Source organism: Callospermophilus lateralis, chromosome 1, assembly GCF_048772815.1.
Source record: "Callospermophilus lateralis isolate mCalLat2 chromosome 1, mCalLat2.hap1, whole genome shotgun sequence".
Lineage (NCBI taxonomy): Eukaryota > Metazoa > Chordata > Mammalia > Rodentia > Sciuridae > Callospermophilus > Callospermophilus lateralis.
The window spans coordinates 162,305,488-162,327,721 of NC_135305.1; positions in this window are offsets into that span (position 1 = coordinate 162,305,488).

Sequence of the window (22,234 nt, forward strand, 5' to 3'; positions counted from 1 at the left end):
TTTGTTTCCTCTTGAAGTATCACTAAGCACAGACTGCCGAAAGACACTTTCATTTGAAAGGGTTGCCAAGCTTCCAAAAATCTAATAGTTTTCTGAAATCTCAGTAAATATTTTTTCACCCAATCTTGATGATACTTGGTGGTAATGATCAGTTCAAAAAGCCCAATTGGCTGCCCAATTTTAATTCTACTAGGTTGAAGCGTTCGTTTCCAGTAACAGTTTGAATTTTTCGGTTTCACTGTTTTCTCCTATATAGACAGATGTTTTTGGAAGTCTAAATCAAACATGGTTTGTGCTAGCTCTTTAAAACTTGATACAATAAAGTAGTTCTAACTTATATCTCTATGGTTTGTTTCCTCTTGAAGTAGCCCTAAGCAGACACTGGCGAAAGACACTTTCATTTGAAAGGGATTGCCAAGCTTCCAAAAAACTACTAGTTTTCTGAAATCTCAGCAAATATTTTTTCACCCAATCTTGATGATACTTGGTGGTATTGATGAGATAAATAATCAACTTGGCTGTCCTATTTTCATTCTACTAGATTGAAGTGATAGTTTCCAGTAACAGTTTGAATTTTTCGGTTTAACTCTGTTTTCCACAATATCGATAGGTGTATTTGGAACTCTATATCTAAGACGGTTTGCGCTGGCTCTTTGAAACTTGACACAATAAAGTAGTTCTAACTTCTATCTCCTTGGTTTGTTTTCGCTTGAAGTAGCCCTAAGAAGACACTGGCGAAAGACACTTTCATTTGAAAGGGGGTTCCAAGCTTCCAAAAATCTAATAGTTTTCTGAAATCTCAGTAAATATTTTTTCACCCAATCTTGATAATACTTGGTGGTAATGATCATTTCAATAAGCCCACTTGGCTGCCCAACTTTCATTCTTCTAGGCAGAAGCGTTAGTTTCCAGGAACAATTTGAATTTTTCAGTTTCACTCTGTTTTCTTCTATATAGATAGATGTGTTTGGAACTCTAAATCAAACACGGTTGGTGCTAGCTCCTTTAAACTTGACACAATAAAGTAGTTATAAGTTCTCTCTCTATGATTTGTTTCCTCTTGAAGTAGCCCTAAGCAGAGGCTGTCGAAAGAAATTCTCATTTAAAAGGGGTTGGCAAGCTTCCAAAAAACTACTAGTGTTCTGAAATCTCAGCAAATATTTTTTCACCCACTATTGATGATACCTTGTGGTAATGATTAGTTCCATAAGCCCACTTGGCTCTCCAATTTTCATTCTACTAGGTTGAAGAGTTCGTTTCCAGTAACAGTTTGAATTTTTCAATTTCACTCTGTTTTCTCCTATATAGATAGATGTTTTTGGAATTCTAAATCAAACATGGTTTCTGCTAGCTCCTTGAAACTTGAAACAATAAAGTAGTTATCAGTTCTCTCTCTATCGTTTGTTTCCTCTTGAAGTAGCCCTAAGCAGAGACTGTCGAAAGACAATCTCATTTAAAAGGGGTTGCCAAGCTTCCAAAAAACTACTAGTTTTCTGAAAACTCACAAAATATTTTTTCACCCTATATTGATGATACTTGGTGGTAATGATCAGTTCAATAAGCCCACTTGGCTGCCCAATTTTCATTCTACTAGGTTCAAGCATTCGTTTCCAGTAACACTTTGAATTCCTCGGATTAAGTCTGTTTTCCACAATATAGACAGGTGTATTTGGAACTCTAAATCTAGTACAGTTTGTGCTAGCTCTTTAAAACTCGACACAATAAAGTAGTTCTAACTTATATCTCGATAGTTTGTTTCCTCTGAAGACGCCCTAAGCAGACACTGGCGAAAGACACTTTCATTTGAAAGGGGTTGCCAAGCTTCCAGGAATCTAATAGTTTTCCGAAATCTCAGCAAATATTTTTTCACCCAATCTTGATGATACTTGGTGGTAATGATCAGTTTAATAAGCCCAGATGGCTGCCCAATTTTCATTCTACTAAATTGATGCGTTCGTTTCCAGTAACCTTTTCAATTTTTCCGTTTAACTCTGTTGTTCACAGTATCGATAGGTGTATTTGGAACAATAAATCTAAGACGGTTTGTGCTAGCTCTTTAAAACTTGACACAATAAAGTATTTCTAACTTCTTTCTCTATGGTTTGTTTCTTCTTGAAATAGCCCTAAGCAGACCTTGGCGAAAGACACTTTCATTTTAAAGGGGTTGCCAGGCTTACAAAAAACTACTAGTTTTCTGAAATCCCAGCAAATACTTTTTCACCCAATCTTGATGATACTTGGTGGTAATGATCAGTTCAATAATCCCACTTGGCTGCCCAATTTTCATTCTACTATTTTGATGCATTCGTGTCCAGTAACACTTTGAATTTTTCAATTTCACTCTGTTTTCTCCAATATAGATAGATGTGTTTGGAACTCTAAATCAAACACGGTTTGTGCTAGATCCTTGAAACTTGACACAATAAAGTAGTTCTAAGTTCTCTCTCTATGGTTTGTTTCCTGTTGAAGTAGCCCTCAGCAGACACTGGCGAAAGACACTTTCATTTGAAAGGGGTGCCAAGCTTCCAAAAAACTACTAGTTTTCTGAAATCTGAGCAAATATTTTTTCACCCAATCTTGATGATACTTGGAAGTAATGATCAGTTCAATAAGCCCACTTGGCTGCCCAATTTTCATTCCACTAGTTTGAAGCGTTCGTTTCCAGTAACAGTTTGAATTTTTCGGTTTTACTCTGTTTTCCACAATATAGACAGGTTTATTTGGAACTCTAAATCTAAGACTGTTTGTGCTAGCTCTTCAAAACTTGACACAATAAAGTAGTTCTAAATTCTATCTCTATAGTTTGTTTCCTCTTGAAGCAGCCCTAAGCAGACAGTGGCGAAAGACACTTTCATTTGAAAGGGGTTGCCAAGCTTCCAAAAAACTAATAGTTTTCTGAAATCTCAGCAAATATTTTTTCACCCAATCTTGATGATACGTGGTGGTAACGATCAGTTCAATCAGCCCACTTGGCTCCCCAATTTTCATTTTACTAGGATGAAGCGTTCATTTCCAGTAACAGTTTGAATTTTTCGGTTTCACTCTGTTTTCCACAATATCGATAGGTGTATTTGGAACTCTAAATCTAAGACGGTTTGCGCTAGCTCTTTGAAACTTGACACAATTAAGTAGTTCTAAGTTCTATCTCGATGGTTTTTATCCTCTTGAAGTAGCCCTAAGCACACACTGGCGAAAGACACTTTCATTTGAAAGGGGTTGCCAAGCTTCCAAAAATATAATAGTTTTCTGAAATCTCAGCAATATTTTTTCACCCAATCTTGATGATACTTGGTGGTAATGATGAGTTCAATAAGCCCAATTGGCTGCCCAATTTTCATTCTACTAGGTTCAAGCGTTCGTTTTCTGTATCACTTTGAAATTTTTAATTTCACTCTGTTGTCTCCTATATAGATAGATGTGTTTGGAACTCTAAATCAAAAACGGTTGGTGCTAGCTCCTTAAAACTTGACACAAAAAAGTAGTTCTAAGTTCTCTCTCTATGGTTTGTTTCCTATTGAAGTAGCTCTAAGCAAAGATTGGCGAAAGACACTTTCATTTGAAAGGGGTTGCCAAGCTTCCAAAAAACTACTAGTTTTCTGGAATCTCAGCAAATATTTTTTCACCCAATCTTGATGATACTTGGTGGTAATGATCAGTTCAATAAGCCCACTGGGCTGCTTTATTTTCATTCTACTAGGTTGAAGAGTTCGTTTCCAGTAACAGTTTGAATTTTTCGTTTTAACTCTGTTTTCCATAATGTAGATAGTTGTATTTGGAACTCTAAATATAAGACGGTTTGTGCTAGCACTTTGAAACTTGACACAATAAAGTAGTTCTAACTTCTATCTCTATGGTTTGTTTCCTCTTGAAGTAGCCCTAACCAGACACTGGCGAAAGACACTTTCATTTGAAAGGGGTTGCCAAGCTTCCAAAAAACTACTAGTTTTTGGGAATCTCAGCAAATATTTTTTCACCGAATCTTGATGATACTTGGTGGTAATGATCAGTTCAATAAGCCCACTTGGCTGCCTACTTTTCATTCTACTAGGTTGAAGCGTTCGTTTCCAGTAACAGTGTGAATTTTTCGGTTTAACTCTGTTTTCACTATATAGATAGGTGTATTTGGTACTCTAAATCTAAGACGGTTTGTGCTAGCTCTTTGAAACATGACTCAATAAAGTACTTCTAACTTCTATCTCTATGGTTTGTTTCCTCTTGAAGTAGCCCTAAGCAGACACTAGAGATAGACACTTTCATTTGAAAGGGGTTGCCAAGCTTTCAAAAAACTACTAGTTTTCTGGAATCTCAGCAAATATTTTTTCACCCAATCTTGATGATACTTGGTGGTAATGGTTAGTTCAATAAGCCCACTTGGCTGCCCAATTTTCATTCTACTAGGTTGAAGGGCTCGTTTCCAATAACAGTTTGAATTTTTCGGTTTCAGTCTGTTTTCTCCTATATAGATAGATGTGTTTGGAATTCTAAGTCAAACACAGCTTGTCCTAGCTCCTTGAAACTTGACACAATAATGTAGTTCTAAGTTCTATCTCTATGGTTTTTCTTTACTTGAAGTAGGCTTAAGCAGAGAATGGCGAAAGACACTTTCACTTGAAAGGGGTTTCCAAGCTTCCAAAAAACTACTAGTTATATGAAATCTCAGCAAATAATATTTCACCCAATCTTGATGATGCTAGTTGGTAATGATCAGTTCAATAAGTCCCCTTGGCTGCCCAATTTTCATTCTACTAGGTTGAAGGGCTCGTTTCCAATAACAGTTTGAGTTTTTCGGTTTCAGTCTGTTTTCTCCTACATAGAGAATGTGTTTGGAACTCTAAATCAAACACGATTTGTGCTAGCTTTTTGAAACTTGACACAATAAAGTATTTCTAAGTTCTCTCTCTATGGTTTGTATCCTCTTGAAATAGCCCTAAGCAGAGACTGCCGAAAGACACTTTCATTAGAAAGGGGTTGCCAAGCTTTCAAAAAACTACTAGTTTTCTGAAATCTCATCAAATATTTTTGCACCCAATCTTGATGATCCTTGGTGGTAATGATGAGTTCAAGAAGCCCACATGGCTGCCCAATTTTCATTCTACTAGGTTGAAGCGTTCGTTTCCAGTAACAGTTTGTATTTTTAGGTTTCACTCTGTTTTCTCCTATCAGATAGATGTGTATGGAATTCTAAATCAAACACGGTTTGTGCTAGCTCTTTGAAACTTGACACAATAAAATAATTCTAACTTCTATCTCTATGGTTTGTTTCCTGTTGAAGTAGCCCTAAGCAGACACTGGCGAAAGACACTTTTATTTGAAAGGGGATGCCAAGCCTACAAAAAATTACTAGTTTTCTGAAATCTCAAGAAATTTTTTTTACCTAATCTTGATTATACTTGGTGGTAATGATCAGTTCAATAAGCCCACTTGGCTGCCCAATTTTCATTCTACTAGGTTGAAGCATTCGTTTCCAGTAACAGTTTGAATATTTCGGTTTAAATCTGTTTTGCACAATATAGATTGGTGTATTTGTAACTCTAAATCTAAGGCGGTTTGTGCTAGCTCTTTAAAACTTGACACAATAAAGTAGTACTAACTTCTATCTCTATGGTTTGTTTCCTCTTGAAGTAGTCCTAAGCAGACACTAGCGAAAGACACTTTAATTTGGCAGGGGTTTCCAAGGTACCAAAATCTAATAGTTTTCTGAAATCCCAGCAAATATTTTTTCACCCAATCTTGATGATACTTGGTGGTAATGATCAGTTCAATAATCCCACTTGGCTGCCCAATTTTCATTCTACTAGGTTGATGCATTCGTGTCCAGTAACACTTTGAATTTTTCAATTTCACTCTGTTTTCTCCAATATAGATAGATGTGTTTGGACTCTAAATCAAACACGGTTTGTGCTAGCTCCTTGAAACTTGACACAATAAAGTAGTTCTAAGTTCTCTCTCTATGGTTTGTTTCCTGTTGAAGTAGCCCTCAGTAGACACTGGTGAAAGACACTTTCATTTGAAAGGGGTTGCCAAGCTTCCAAAAAACTACTAGTTTTCTGAAATCTCAGCAAATTTTTTTTTACCCAAACTTGATGATACTTGTTGGTAATGATCAGTCAATAAGCCAACTTGGCTGCCCAATATTCATTCTACTATGTTGAAGCATTCGTTTCCAGTAACAGTTTGAATTTTTCGGTTTAACTCTGTTTTCCACAATATCGATAGGAGTATTTGGAACTCTAAATCTTAGAGGGTTTATTCTAGCTCTTTAAAACTTGACACAATAAAGTAGTTCTAACTTCTGTCTCTATGGTTTGTTTCCTCTTGAAGTAGCCCTTAGCAGACACTAGCGAAAAACACTTTAATTTGAAAGGGGTTGCCAAGGTTCCAAAAAACTAATAGTTTTCTGAAATCTCAGCAAATATTTTTTCACCCAATCTATATGATACTTGGTGGTAATTTTCAGTTCAATAAGCCCACTTGGCTGCCCAATTTTCATTCTACTAGTTTGAAGGGTTCTTGTCCAGTAACACTTTGAATTTTTCAATTTCACTCTGTTTTCTCCAATATAGATAGATGTGTTTGGAATTGTAAATCAAACACGGTTTGTGCTAGCTTCTTGAAACTTGACACAATAAAGTAGTTCTAAGTTCTCTCTCTATGGGTGGTTTCCTACTAAAGTAGCCCTAAGCAGAGACTGGCGAAAGACACTTTCATTTGAAAGGGGTTGCCAAGCGTCAAAAAAACTACTAGTTTTCTGAAATCTCAGCAAATATTTTTTCACCCAATCTTGATGATACTTGGTGGTAATGATCAGTTCAATAAGCCCACTGGGCTGCTTAATTTTCATTCTACTAGGTTGAAGAGTTCGTTTCCAGTAACAGTTTGAATTTTTCATTTTAACTCTGTTTTCCACAAAGTATATAGTTGTATTTGGAACTCTAAGTATAAGACGGTTTGTGCTAGCACTTTGAAACTTGACACAATAAAATAGTTCTAACTTCTATCTCTATGGTTTGTTTCCTCTTGAAGTAGCCCTAACCAGACTCTGGCGAAAGACACTTTCATTTCAAAGGGTTTGCCAAGCTTCCAAAAATCTAATAGTTTTCTGAAATCTCAGCAAATAATTTTTCACCCAATCTGATGATACTTGGTGGTAATGATCAGGTCAATAAGCCCACTTGGCTGCCCAATTTTCATTCACTAGTTTGAAGCGTTCGTTTCCAGTAACACTATGAATTTTTCAATTTCAGTCTGATTTCTCCGTTATAGAGAGATGTGTTAGGAACTCTAAATCAAACACACTTTGTGCTAGCTTTTTGAAACTTGACACAATAAAGAATTTCTAAGTTCTCTCTCTATGGTTTGTATGCTCTTGAAATAGCCCTAAGCAGAGACTGGCGAAAGACACTTTCATTTGAAAAAGGTTGCCAAGCTTCCAGAAACTACTAGTTTTCTGAAATTTCAGCAAATATTTTTTCACCAAATGTTGATGATCCTTGGTGATAATGATGAGTTCAAAAAGCCCACTTGGCTGCCCAATTTTCATTCTAATAGGTTGAAGCGTTCGTTTCCAGTAACAGTTTGAATTTTTCGGTTTCACTCTGTTTTCTCCTATCAGATAGATGTGTATGGAATTCTAAATCAAACACGGTTTGAGCTAGCTCTTTGAAACTTGACACAATAAAATAATAATAACTTCTATCTCTATGGTTTGTTTCCTGTTGAAGTAGCCCTAAGCAGACACTGGAGAAAGACACTTTTATTTGAAAGGCCTTGCCAAGCTTACAAAAAACTACTAGTTTTCTGAAATGTCAGCAAATTTTTTTTTTTACCCAATCTTGATGATACTTGTTGGTAATGATCAGTTCAATCAGCCCACTTGGCTGCCCAATTTTCATTCTACTAGGTTGAAGCATTCGTCTCCAGTAACAGTTTGAATTTTTCGGTGTAACTCCTTTTTCCACAACATCAATAGTTGTATTTGGAACTCTAAATCTAAGACGGTTTGTGCTAGCTCTTTAAAACTTGACACAATAAAGTAGTTCTAACTTCTATCTCTATGGTTTGTTTCCTCTTGAAGTAGCCCTTAGCAGACTCTAGTGAAAGACACTTTAATTTGTAAGGGGTTGCCAAGGTGCCAAAAAACTAACAGTTTTCTGAAATTTCAGCAAATATTTTTTCACCCAATCTTGATGATACTTGGTGGTAATTTTCAGTTCAATAAGCCCAGTTGGCTGCCCAATTTTCATTCCACTAGGTTGAAGAGTTCGTGTCGAGTAACACTTTGAATTTTCAATTTCACTCTGTATTCTCCAATATAGATAGATGTGTTTGGAATTGTAAATCAAACACGATTTGTGCTAGCTCCTTCAAACTTGACACAATAAAGTAGTTCTAAGTTCTCTCTCTATGGTTTGTTTCCTTTGAAGTAGCCCTTATTGGAGACTGAGAAAAGACACTTTCATTTGAAACGGGTTGGCAAGCTTCCAAAAAACTACTAGTTTTATGAAATCTCAGCAAATATTTTTTCACCCAAACTTGATGATACTTGGTGGTAATGATCAGTTCAGTAAGCCCACTTGCCTGCCCAATTTTCATTATACTAGGTTGAAGCGCTCGTTTCCAATAACAGTTTTTGAATTTTACGGTTTCACTCTGTTTTCTCCTATGTAGATAGATGTGTTTGGAATTATAATTCAAACACGGTTTGTCCTAGCTCTTTGAAAGTTCACACAATAAAGTAGTTCTAAGTTCTATCTCTATGTTTTTTTTTTCCTCTTGAAGTAGGCTTAAACAGAGACTGGCGAAAGACACTTTCCTTTGAAAGGGGTTGCCAAGCTTCCAAAAAACTACTAATTTTCTGCAATCTCAGCAAATATTTTTTCATCCAATCTTGATGATACTAGGTGGTAATGATCAGTTCAATAAGCTTACTTGGCTGACCAATTTTCATTCTACTGGGTTGAATCTTTCGTTTCAAGTAACACTTTGAATTTTTCTTTTTAACTCTGTTTTCCACAATATTGATAGGTGTATTTGGAACTCTAAATATAAGAAGGTTTGTGCTAGCTCTTTAAAAATTGACACAAAAAAGTAGTTCTAACTTCTATCTCTATGGTTTGTTCCCTCTTGAAGTAGCCCTAAGCAGACACTGGTGAAAGACACTTTCATTTGAAAGGGGTTGTCGAGCTTCTAAAAAACTAGTAGTTTTCTGAAATCTCAGAAAATAATTTTTCACCCAATCTGATGATACTTGGTGGTAATGATCAGTTCAAGAAGCCCACTTGGCTGCCCAGTTTTCATTCTTCTAGGACGAAGCGTTCGTTTCCCGTAACTGTTTGAATTTTTCGTTTTAACTCTGTTTTCCACAATATAGATAGGTGTATTTGGAACTCTAAATCTAAGACGGTTTGTGCTAGCTCTTTGAAACTTGACACAATAAAGTAGTTCTAACTTCTATCTCTATGGTTTGTTTCCTCTTAAAGTAGCCCTAAGCAGACACTGGCGAAAGACACTTTCCTTTGAAAGGGGTTGCCAAGCTTCCAAAAAACTACTAATTTTCTGAAATCTCAGCAAATATTTTTTCACCCAATCTGGATGATACTTGGTGGTAACGATCAGTTCAATAAGCCCACTTGGCTGCCCAGTTTTCATTCTACTAGGTTGAAGCATTGGTTTCCAGTAACAGTTTGAATTTTTCGATTTCACTCTGTTTTCTTCAATATAGATAGATGTGTTTGGAACTCTAAATCAAACACGGTTTGTGCTAGCTCCTTGAAACTTCACACAAAAAATTAGTTCTACGTTCTCTCTCTATGGTTTGTTTCCTCTTGAAGTAGCCGAAGCAGAGAAGGTGAAAGACACTGTCATTTTAAAGGTGTTGCCAAGCTTCCAAAGAACAACTAGTTTTCTGAAATCTCAGCAAATATTTTTTCACCCAATCTTGATGATAATCGGTGGTAATGATCAGTTCAGTAAGCACACTTGCCTGCCCAATTTTCATTCTACTAGGTTGATGCGTTCGTTTCCAGTAACAGTTTGAATTTTTCGGTTTACCTCTGTTTTCCACAATATTGATAGGTGTATTTGGAACTCTAAATCTAAGACGGTTTGTGCTATCTCTTTGAAACTTGACACAATAAAGTAGTTCTAACTTCTCTCTCTATGTTTTGTTTCCTCTTGAAGTAGGCTTAAGCAGAGACTGGCAAAAGACACTGTCATTTGAAAGGTGTTGCCAAGCTTCCAAAGAACTACTAGTTTTCTGAAATTTCAGCAAATATTTTTTCAGCCAATCTTGATGATACTTGGTGGTAATGATCAGTTCCATAAGCCCACTTGGCTCCCCAATTTTCATTCTACTAGGTTGAAGCGTTCGTTTCCAGTAACACTTTGAATTTTTCAATTTCACTCTGATTTCCCCTATATAGATAGATGTGTTTGGAACTCTAAATCAAACACGGTTAGTGCTAGCTCCTTGAAACTTGACACAATAAAGTAGTTCTATGTTCTCTCTCTTTGGGTGGTTTCCTCTTGAATAAGCCCTAAGCAGAAACTGGCGAAAGACACTTTCATTTGAAAAAGGTTCTCAAGCTTCCAAAAAACTAGATTTCTGAAATCTCAGCAAATATTTTTTCACCAATCTTGATTATACTTGTTGGTCAAGGTCAGTTCAAGAAGCCCACTTGGCTGCCTAATATTCATTCTACTAGGTTGAAGCATTCGTTTCCATTAACAGTTTGAATTTTTTGGTTTAACTGTGTTTTCCACAATATTGATAGGTGTATTTGGAACTCTAAATCTAAGACGGTTTTTGCTAGCTGTTTGAAACGTGACACAATAAATTAGTTCTAACTTGTATCTATATGGTTTGTTTCCTTTTGAAGTAGCCCTAAGCAGACACTTGCCAAAGACCCTTTCTTTTGAAAGGTGTTGCAAAGCTTCCAAAAATCTAATAGTTTTCTGAAACCTACGCAAACATTTTTTCACCCAATCTTGATGATAATTGGTGGTAATGATCAGTTCAATAAGCCCACTTGGCTGCCCAATTTTCATTCTACTAGGTTGAAGCGTTCGTTTCCAGTAACAGTTTTAATTTTTTGGTTTAACTCTGTTTTCCACAATATTGATAGGTGTATTTGGAACTCTAAATCTAAGACTGTTTTCGCTATCTGTTTGAAACTTGAAACAATAAAGTAGTTCTAACTTCTATCTCTGTGGTTTGTTTCCTCTTGAAGTAGCCCTAAGCAGACACTTGCGAAAGACCCTTTCTTTTGAAAGGCGTTGCCAGCTTCCAAAAATCTAATAGTTTTCTGAAACCTACGCAAATATTTTTTCACCAAATCTTGATGATACTTGGTGGAAATGATCACTTCAATAAGCCCACTTGGCTGCCCTATTTTTATTCTACTAGGTTGAAGCGTTCGTTTCCAGTAATAGTTTGAATATTTCGGTTTAACTCTGTTTTCTCCTATATAGATAGATGTGTTTGGAGCTCTAAATCAAACACGGTTTTGCTAGCTCCTTGTAACTTGACACAATAAAGTAGTTCTAACTTCTATCTCTATGGTTTGTTTCCTCTTGAAGTAGCCCTATGCAGACACTAGCAAAAAACACTTTAATTTTAAAGGGGTTGCCAAGGTTCCAAAAAACTAATAGTTTTCTGAAATCTCAGCAAATATTTTTTTACCCAATCTCTATGATACTTGGTGGTAATGATCAGTTCAATAAGCCCACTTAGCTGCCCAGTTTTCATTCTACTAGGTTGAAGCATTAGTTTCCAGTAACACTTTGAATTTTTCAATTTCACTCTGTTTTCTCCTATATAGATAGATGTGTTCAGAACTCTAAATCAAACACGGTTTGTGCTAGCTCCTTGAAACTTGACACAATAAAGTAGTTCTAAGTTCTCTCTCCATGGTTTGTTTTCTCTTGAAGTAGCCATAAGCAGAGTCTGGCGAAAGACACTTTCATTTGAAAGGGGTTGCCAAGCTTCCAAAAAACTACTAGATTTCTGATATCTCAGGAAATATTTTTTGACCCAATCTTGATGATACTTGGTGGTAATGATCAGTTCAGTAACCCCACTTGGCTTCCCAATATTCATTCTACTAGGTTGAAGCATTCGTTTCCATTAACAGTTTGAATTTTTTGGTTTAACTGTGTTTTCCACAATATTGATAGGTGTATTTGGAACTCTAAATCTAAGACGGTTTTTGCTAGCTGTTTGAAACGTGACACAATAAATTAGTTCTAACTTGTATCTATATGGTTTGTTTCCTTTTGAAGTAGCCCTAAGCAGACACTTGCCAAAGACCCTTTCTTTTGAAAGGCGTTGCAAAGCTTCCAAAAATCTAATAGTTTTCTGAAACCTACGCAAACATTTTTTCACCCAATCTTGATGATAATTGGTGGTAATTATCAGTTCAATAAGCCCACTTGGCTGCCCAATTTTCATTCTACTAGGTTGAAGCGTTCGTTTCCAGTAACAGTTTGAATTTTTTGGTTTAACTCTGTTTTCCACAATACTGATAGGTGTATTTGGAACTCTAAATCTAAGACTGTTTTCGCTATCTGTTTGAAACTTGAAACAATAAAGTAGTTCTAACTTCTATCTCTGTGGTTTGTTTCCTCTTGAAGTAGCCCTAAGGAGACACTTGCGAAAGACCCTTTCTTTTGAAAGACGTTGCCAGCTTCCAAAAATCTAATAGTTTTCTGAAACCTACGCAAATATTTTTTCACCAAATCTTGATGATACTTGGTGGAAATGATCACTTCAATAAGCCCACTTGGCTGCCCTATTTTTATTCTACTAGGTTGAAGTGTTAGTTTCCAGTAATAGTTTGAATATTTCGGTTTAACTCTGTTTTCTCCTATATAGATAGATGTGTTTGGAACTCTAAATCAAACACGGTTTTTGCTAGCTCCTTGTAACTTGACACAATAAAGTAGTTCTAACTTGTATCTCTATGGTTTGTTTCCTCTTGAAGTAGCCCTATGCAGACACTAGCGAAAAACACTTTAATTTTAAAGGGGTTGCCAAGGTTCCAAAAAACTAATAGTTTTCTGAAATCTCAGCAAATATTTTTTTTTACCCAATCTCTATGATACTTGGTGGTAATGATCAGTTCAATAAGCCCACTTGGCTGCCCAATTTTCATTCTACTAGTTTGAAGCATTAGTTTCCAGTAACACTTTGAATTTTTCAATTTCACTCTGTTTTCTCCTATATAGATAGATGTGTTTAGAACTCTAAATCAAACACGGTTTGTGCTAGCTCCTTGAAACTTGACACAATAAAGTAGTTCTAAGTTCTCTCTCCATGGTTTGTTTTCTCTTGAAGTAGCCATAAGCAGAGTCTGGCGAAAGACACTTTCATTTGAAAGGGGTTGCCAAGCTTCCAAAAAACTACTAGATTTCTGATATCTCAGGAAATATTTTTTGACCCAATCTTGATGATACTTGGTGGTAATGATCAGTTCAGTAACCCCACTTGGCTTCCCAATATTCATTCTACTAGGTTGTTCGTTTCCAGTAACAGTTTGAATTTTTCGGTTTAACTCTCTTTTCCACAATATAGACAGGTGTTTGGAACTCTAAATCTAAGACGGTTTGTGCAAGCTTTTTAAAACTTGACACAATAAAGTAGTTCTGTAATCTATCTCTATGGTATATTTCCTCTTGAAGTAGGCTTAAGCAGAGACTGGCGAAAGACACTTTCATTTAAAAAGGCTTGCGAAGCTTCCAAAAAACTACTAGATTTCTGAAATCTCAGCAAATATTTTATCACCCAATCTTGATGATACTTGGTGGTATTGATCAGTTAAAAAAGCCCACTTGGCTGCTTAATTTTCATTCTACTAGGTTGAAGTGTTCATTTACAGTAACAGTTTGAATTTTTCGGTTTAACTCTGTTTTCCACAATATAGATAGGTGTATTTGGAACTCTAAATCTAAGACGCTTTGTGCTAGCTCTTTGAAACTTGACACAATAAAGTAGTTCTAACTTCTCTCTCTATGGTTTGTTTTCTGTTGAAGTAGCCCTAAGCAGACACTGACAAAAGACACTTTTATTTGAAAGGGTTGCCAATTTTCCAAAAAACTACAGTTTTCTGGAATTTCAGCAAGTATTTTTTCAACCAATCTTGATGATACTTGTTGGTAATGATCAGTTCAATAAGCTCGCTTGGCTGCCCAATTTTTATTCTTCTATGTTAAGCGTTCGTTTCCAGTAACCATTTGAATTTTTCGGTTTAACTCTTTTTTCCACAATATAGACAGTTGTATTTGGAACTCTAAATCTAAGACGGTTTGTGCTAGCTCTATAAAACATGACACAATACAGAAGTTCTAACTTCTATCTCTATGGTTTGTTTCCTGTTGAAGTAGCCCTAAGGAGACACTGGTGAAAGACACTTTCATTTTAAAGGGGTTGCCAGGCTTCCAAATAACTAATAGTTTTCTGAAATCTCAGCAAAAAATTTTTCACCCAATCTGATGATGCTTGGTGGTCATGATCAGTTCAATAAGCCCACTTCGCTGCCCAATTCATTCTACCAGTTTGAAGCGTTCGTTTCCAGTAACACTTTGAATTTTTCAATTTCACTCTGTTTTCTCCTATATAGATAGATGTGTTTGGAAATCTAAATCAAACACGGTTTGTGCTAGCTCCTTGAAACTTGAAACAATAAAGTAGTTCTTCGTTCTCTCTCTATGCTTCATTTACTCTTTAAGTAACCCTAAGCAGACACTGGTGAAAGACACTTTCATTTGAAAGCGGTTGCCAAGCTTCCAAAAAACTTCTAGTTTTCTGAAATCTTCGCAAATATTTTTTCACCCAATCTTGATGATACTGGGTGGTAATGATCAGTTAAATAAGCCCACTTGGTTGCCCTATTTTCATTCTACTAGGTTGAAGCATTCGTTTCCAGTAACTGTTTGAATTTTTCTGTTTCACTCTGTTTTCTCCTATATAGATAGATGTGTTTGGAATTCTAAATCAAACATGGTTTGTGCTAGCTCTTTGATACTTGACACAATAAAGTAGTTCTAAGTTCTATCTCTATGGTTTGTTTCCTCTTGAAGTAGCACTAAGTAGAGACTGGCAAAAGACACTTTCATTTGTAAGGGGTTGCCAAGCTTCCAAAAAACTGCTAGTTTTCTGAAATCTACAGAAATATTTTTTCACCCAATCTTGATGATACTTGGTGGTAATGATCAGTTCAATAAGACGACTTGGCTGTCCAATTTTCATTCTACTAGGTTGAAGCGTTCGTTTCCAGTAACACTTTGAATTTTTCAATTTCACTCTGTTTTCTCCTATATAGATAGATGTGTTTCGAACTCTAAATCAAACACGGTTTGTTCTAGCTCCTTGAAACTTGACACAATAAACTAGTTCTAAGTTCTCTCTCAATGGTTTGTTTCCTCTTGAAGTAGCCCTAGAGCAGACACTGGCGAAAGACACTTTCATTTGAAAGGGGTTGCCAGGCTTCCAAAAATCTAATAGTTTTCTGAAATCTACGCAAATATTTTTTCACCCAATCTGGATGATACTTGGTGGTAATGATAAGTTTAAGAAGCCCACGTGTCTTACCAATGTTCATTCTACTAGGTTAAAGGGTTCGTTTCCAGTAACACTTTGAATTTTTGGTTTAACTCTGTTTTCCACAATATCAATAGGTGTATTTGGAACTCTAACTCTAAGACGGTTTGTGCTAACTTTTTGAAACTTGACACAATAAAGTAGTTCTAAGTTCTCTCTCTATGGTTTGTTTCCTGTTGAAGTAGCCCTAAGCAGAGACTGGAGAAAGACACTTTCATTTGAAAGGGGTTGCCAAGCTTCCAAAAAACTACTAGTTTTCTAAAATCTCAGCAAATATTTTTTCACCCAAACTTGATGATACTTGGTGGTAATGATAAGTTCAAGAAGCCCACTTGTCTACCCAATTTTCATTCTACTAGGTTAAAGCGTTCGTTTCCAGTAACAGTTTGAATTTTTCGGTATCACTCTGTTTTCTCCTATATATATAGATGTGTTGGAACTCTAAATCAAACACGGTTTGTGCTAGCTCCTTGAAACCTGGCACAATAAAGTAGTTCAAAGTTCTCTCTCAATGGTTTGTTTCCTCTTGAAATAGCCCTAAGAAGAGAGTGGCGAAAGACAATTTCATTTGAAAGGGCTTGCCAAGCTTTCAAAAAACTACTACTTTTCTGATATATCTGCAAATATTTTTTCACCCAATCTTGATGATACTTGGTGGTAATGATCAGTTCAAGAAGCCCATTTGGCTGCCCAATTTCCATCTACTAGGTTGAAGCGTTCGTTTCCAGTAACAGTTGAATTTTTCGGTTTATCTGTTTTCCACAATATTGATAAGTGTATTTGGAACTCTAAATGTAAGACGGTTGTGCTAGTTCTTTGAAACTTGACACCATAAAATAGTTCTAACTTCTATCTGTATGGTTGGTTTCCTCTTGAAGTAGCTCTAAGCAGTCACTGGCGAAAGACACTTTCATTTGAAAGGGGTTGCCAACCTTTCAAAAAACTACTAGATTTTTGAAATCTCAGCAAATATTTTTTCACCCAAGCTTGATGATGCTTGGTGGTAATGGTCAGTTCAATAAGCCCACTTGGCTGCCCAATTTTCATTCTACTAGGTTGAAGCATTCTTTTTCAGTAACAGTTTGAATTTCTTGGTTTAACTCTTTTTTCCACAATATAGATAGGTGTATTTGGAACTCTGAATCTAAAACGGTTTGTGCTAGCTCTTTGAACCTTGACACAATAAAGTACTTCTAACTTCTATATCTATGGTTTGTTTCCTCTTCAAGTAGCCCTAAGCAGGCATTGGTGAAAGACACTTTCATTTGAAAGGTGTTGCCAAGCTTCAAAAAACTACTAGTTTTCTGAAATCTACACAAATATTTTTTCACCCAATCGTGATGATACTTGGTGGTAATGATCATTTCAATAAGCCCACTTGGCTGCCCAATTTTCATTCTACTACGTTGAAGCGTTCGTTTCCAGTAACAGTTTTAATTTTTCGGTTTCCCTCTGTTTTCTCGTATACAGAAAGATGTGTTTGGAATTCTAAATCATTCACGGTTTGTGCTAGCTCCTTGAAACTTGACACAATAAAGTAGTTCTAAGTTCTATCTCTATAGTTTGTCTCCTCTTGAAGTAGCTTAAGCAGAGACTGGCGTAAGACAGTTTCATTTGACAATGATTGCCAAGCTTCCAACAAACTACATGGTTTTCTAAAGTCTCAGCAAATATTTTTTCACCCAATCTTGATGATACTTGGTGGTTATAATCCGTTCAATAAGCCCACTGGGCTGCCCAATTTTCATTCTACTTGGTTGAAGCGTTTGTTTCCAGTAACAGTTTAAATTTTTCAATTTCACTCAGTTTTCTCCTATATAGATAGATGTGTTTGGAACTCTAAATCAAACACGGTTTGTTCTAGCTCCTTGAAACTTGACACAATAAAGTAGTTCTAAGTTCTCTCTCTATGGTTTGTTTCCTCTTGAAGTAGCCCTAGAGCAGAGACTGGCGGAAGACACTTTCATTTGAAAGGGGTTGCTAAGCTTCCAAAAAACTACTAGTTTTCTGAAATCTCAGTAAATATTTTTTCACCCAATCTTGATGATACTTGGTGGTAATGATCAGTTCAATAAGCCCACATGGTTCCCCAATTTTCATTCTACTAGGTTGAAGCGTTTGTTTTCAGTAACACTTTGTATTTTTCAATTTCACTCTGTTTTCTCCTATATAGATAGATGTGTTTGGAACTGTAAATCAAACACGGTTTGCACTAGCTCCTTGAAACTTGACACAGTAAAGTAGTTCTAGGTTCTCTCCTTATGATTTGTTTACTCTTGAAATAGGCCTAAGCAGACACTGGCGAAAGACACTTTCATTTGAAAGGGGTTGCCATGCTTCCAAAAATCTAATAGTTTTCTGAAATCTACGCAAATATTTTTTCACCCAGTCTGGATGATACTTGGTGGTAATGATAAGTTTAAGAAGCCCACCTGTATGCCCAATTTTCATTCTACTAGGTTAAAGCGTTCGTTTCCAGTAACAGTTTGAATTTTTCGGTTTCACCCTGTTTTCCACAATATCGATAGGTGTATTTGGAACTCTAACTCTAAGACGGTTTGTGCTAACTTTTTGAAACTTGGCACAATAAAGTATTTCTAAGTTCTCTCTCTATGGTTTGTTTCCTGTTGAAGTAGCCCTAAGCAGAGACTGACGAAAGACACTTTCATTTGAAAGGGGTTGCCAAGCTTCCAAAAAACTACTAGTTTTCTAAAATCTCAGCAAATATTTTTTCACCCAAACTTGATGATACTTGGTGGTAATGATAAGTTGAAGAAGCCCACTTGTCTGCCCAATTTTCATTCTACTAGGTTAAAGCGTTCGTTTCCAGTAACAGTTTGAATTTTTCGGTTTCACTCTGTTTTCCACAATATCGATAGGTGCATTTGGAACTCTAACTCTAAGACGGTTTGTGCTAACTTTTTGAAACTTGACACAATAAAGTAGTTCTAAGTTCTCTCTCTATGCTTTGTTTTCTCTTGAAGTAGCCCTAAGCAGAGACTGGCGAGAGACACTTTCATTTGAAAGGGGTTGCCAAGCTTCCAAAAAACTACTAGTTTTCTAAAATCTCAGCAAATATTTTTTCACCCAAACTTGATGATACTTGGTGGTAATGATAAGTTCAAGAAGCCCACTTGTCTGCCCAATTTTCATTCTACTAGGTTAAAGCGTTCGTTTCCAGTAACAGTTTGAATTTTTCGGTTTCACTCTGTTTTCCACAATATCGATAGGTGTATTTGGAACTCTAACTCTAAGACGGTTTGTGCTAACTTTTTGAAACTTGACACAATAAAGTAGTTCTAAGTTCTCTCTCTATGGTTTTTTTCCTGTTGAAGTAGCCCTATCAGAGACTGGCGAAAGACACCTTCATTTGAAAGGGGTTGCCAAGCTTCCAAAAAACTACTAGTTTTCTAAAGTCTCAGCAAATATTTTTTCACCCAAACTTGATGATACTTGGTGGTAATGATAAGTTCAAGAAGCCCACTTGTCTGCCCAATTTTCATTCTACTAGGTTAAAGCGTTCGTTTCCAGTAACAGTTTGAATTTTTCGGTTTCACTCTGTTTTCTCCTATATATATAGATGTGTTGGAACTCTAAATCAAACACGGTTTGTGCTAGCTCCTTGAAACCTGGCACAATAAAGTAGTTCTAAGTTCTCTCTCAATGGTTTGTTTCCTCCTGAAATAGCCCTAAGAAGAGAGTGGCGAAAGACAATTTCATTTGAAAGGACTTGCCAAGCTTTCAAAAAACTACTACTTTTCTGATATATCTGCAAATATTTTTTTCACCCAATCTTGATGATAATTGGTGGTAATGATCAGTTCAAGAAGCCCACTTGGCTGCCCAATTTCCATCTACTAGGTTGAAGCGTTCATTTCCAGTAACAGTTGAATTTTTCGGTTTATCTCTGTATTCCACAATATTGATAAGTGTATTTGGAACTCTAAATGTAAGACGGTTGTGCTAGTTCTTTGAAACTTGACACCATAAAATAGTTCTAACTTCTATCTGTATGGTTGGTTTCCTCTTGAAGTAGCACTAAGCAGACACTGGCGAAAGACACTTTCATTTGAAAGGGGTTGCCAACCTTTCAAAAAACTACTAGATTTTTGAAATCTCAGCAAATATTTTTTCACCCAAGCTTGATGATACTTGGTGGTAATGGTCAGTTCAATAAGCCCACTTGGCTGCCCAATTTTCATTCTACTAGGTTGAAGCATTCTTTTTCAGTAACAGTTTGAATTTCTTGGTTTAACTCTTTTTTCCACAATATAGATAGGTGTATTTGGAACTCTGAATCTAAAACGGTTTGTGCTAGCTCTTTGAACCTTGACACAATAAAGTACTTCTAACTTCTATATCTATGGTTTGTTTCCTCTTCAAGTAGCCCTAAGCAGGCATTGGCGAAAGACACTTTCATTTGAAAGGGTTTGCCAAGCTTCAAAAAACTACTAGTTTTCAGAAATCTACACAAATATTTTTTCACCCAATCGTGATGATACTTGGTGGTAATGATCATTTCAATAAGCCCACTTGGCTGCCCAATTTTCATTCTACTAGGTTGAAGCATTCGTTTTTAGTAACAGTTTTAATTTTTCGGTTTCCCTCTGTTTTCTCGTATACAGAAAGATGTGTTTGGAATTCTAAATCATACACGGTTTGTGCTAGCTCCTTGAAACTTGACACAATAAAGTAGTTCTAAGTTCTATCTCTATGGTTTGTCTCCTCTTGAAGTAGCTTAAGCAGAGACTGGCGTAAGACAGTTTCATTTGACAGGGATTGCCAAGCTTCCAAAAAACTACATGGTTTTCTAAAGTCTCAGCAAATATTTTTTCAACCAATCTTGATGATACTTGGTGGTTATAATCCGTTCAATAAGCCCACTTGGCTGCCCAATTTTCATTCTACTAGGTTGAAGCGTTTGTTTCCAGTAACAGTTTAAATTTTTCAATTTCACTCAGTTTTCTCCTATATAGATAGATGTGTTTGGAACTCTAAATCAAACACGGTTTGTTCTAGCTCCTTGAAACTTGACACAATAAAGTAGTTCTAAGTTCTCTCTCTATGGTTTGTTTCCACTTGAAGTAGCCCTAGAGCAGAGACTGGCGGAAGACACTTTCATTTGAAAGGGGTTGCTAAGCTTCCAAAAAACTACTAGTTTTCTGAAATCTCAGAAAATATTTTTTCACCCAATCTTGATGATACTTGGTGGTAATGATCAGTTCAATAAGCCCACATAGTTCCCCAATTTTCATTCTACTAGGTTGAAGCGTTTGTTTTCAGTAACACTTTGTATTTTTCAATTTCACTCTGTTTTCTCCTATATAGATAGATGTGTTTGGAACTGTAAATCAAACACGGTTTGCACTAGCTCCTTGAAACTTGACACAGTAAAGTAGTTCTAGGTTCTCTCCTTATGATTTGTTTACTCTTGAAATAGGCCTAAGCAGACACTGGCGAAAGACACTTTCATTTGAAAGGGGTTGCCAAGCTTCCAAAAATCTAATAGTTTTCTGAAATCTACGCAAATATTTTTTTCACCCAATCTGGATGATACTTTTTGGTAATGATAAGTTTAAGAAGCCCACCTGTATGCCCAATTTTCATTCTACTAGGTTAAAGCGTTCGTTTCCAGTAACAGTTTGAATTTTTCGGTTTCACTCTGTGTTCCTCAATATCGATAGGTGTATTTGGAACTCTAACTCTAAGACGGTTTGTGCTAACATTTTGAAACTTGACACAATAAAGTAGTTCTAAGTTTTCTCTCTATGGGTGGTTTCTCCTTGACGTAGACCTAAGCAGAGACTGGTGAAAGACACTTTCATTTGAAAGAGGTTGCCAAGCTTCCAAAAAACTACTAGTTTTCTGAAGTCTCAGCAAATATTTTTTCACCCAATCTTGAAGATACTTGGTGGTAATGATCAGTTCAATAAGCCAACTTGGCTGCCCAATTTTCATTCTACTAGGTTGAAGCATTCGTTTCCAGTAACTGTTTGAATTTCTCGGTTAAAATTTGTTTTCCATAACATCTATAGGTGTATTTGGAACTCTAAATCTAAGACGGCTTGTGCTAGCTCTTTGAAACGTGACACAATAAAGTAGTTCTAACTTCTATCTCTATGGTTTGTTTCCTCTTGAAGTAGCTCTAAGCAGAGACTGGCGAAAGACAGTTTCATTTGAAAGGGGTTGCCAAGCTTCCAAAAAACTACTAGTTTTCTTAAATCCCAGCAAATATTTTTTCACCCAATCTTGATGATACTTGGTCGTAATGATCAGTTCAATAAGCCCACTTGGTTGCACAATTTTTATTCTACTAGGTTGAAGCATTCGTTTCCAGTAACAGTTTGAATTTCTCGGTTTAACTCTGTTTTCCACAATATTGATAGATGTTTTTGGAACTCTAAATCAAACACTGTTTGTGCTAGCTAGTTGAAACTTGACACAATAAAGTAGTTCTAAGTTCTCTCTCGATGGGTGGTTTCCTCTTGAAGTAGCCCTAAGCAGGCAGGCGAAAGACACTTTCATTTGAAAAGGGTTGCCAAGCTTCCAAAAAACTTCTAGTTTTCTGAAATCTCTGCAAATATTTTTTCACCCAATCTTGATGATACTTGGTTGTAATGATCAGTTCAATAAGTCCAC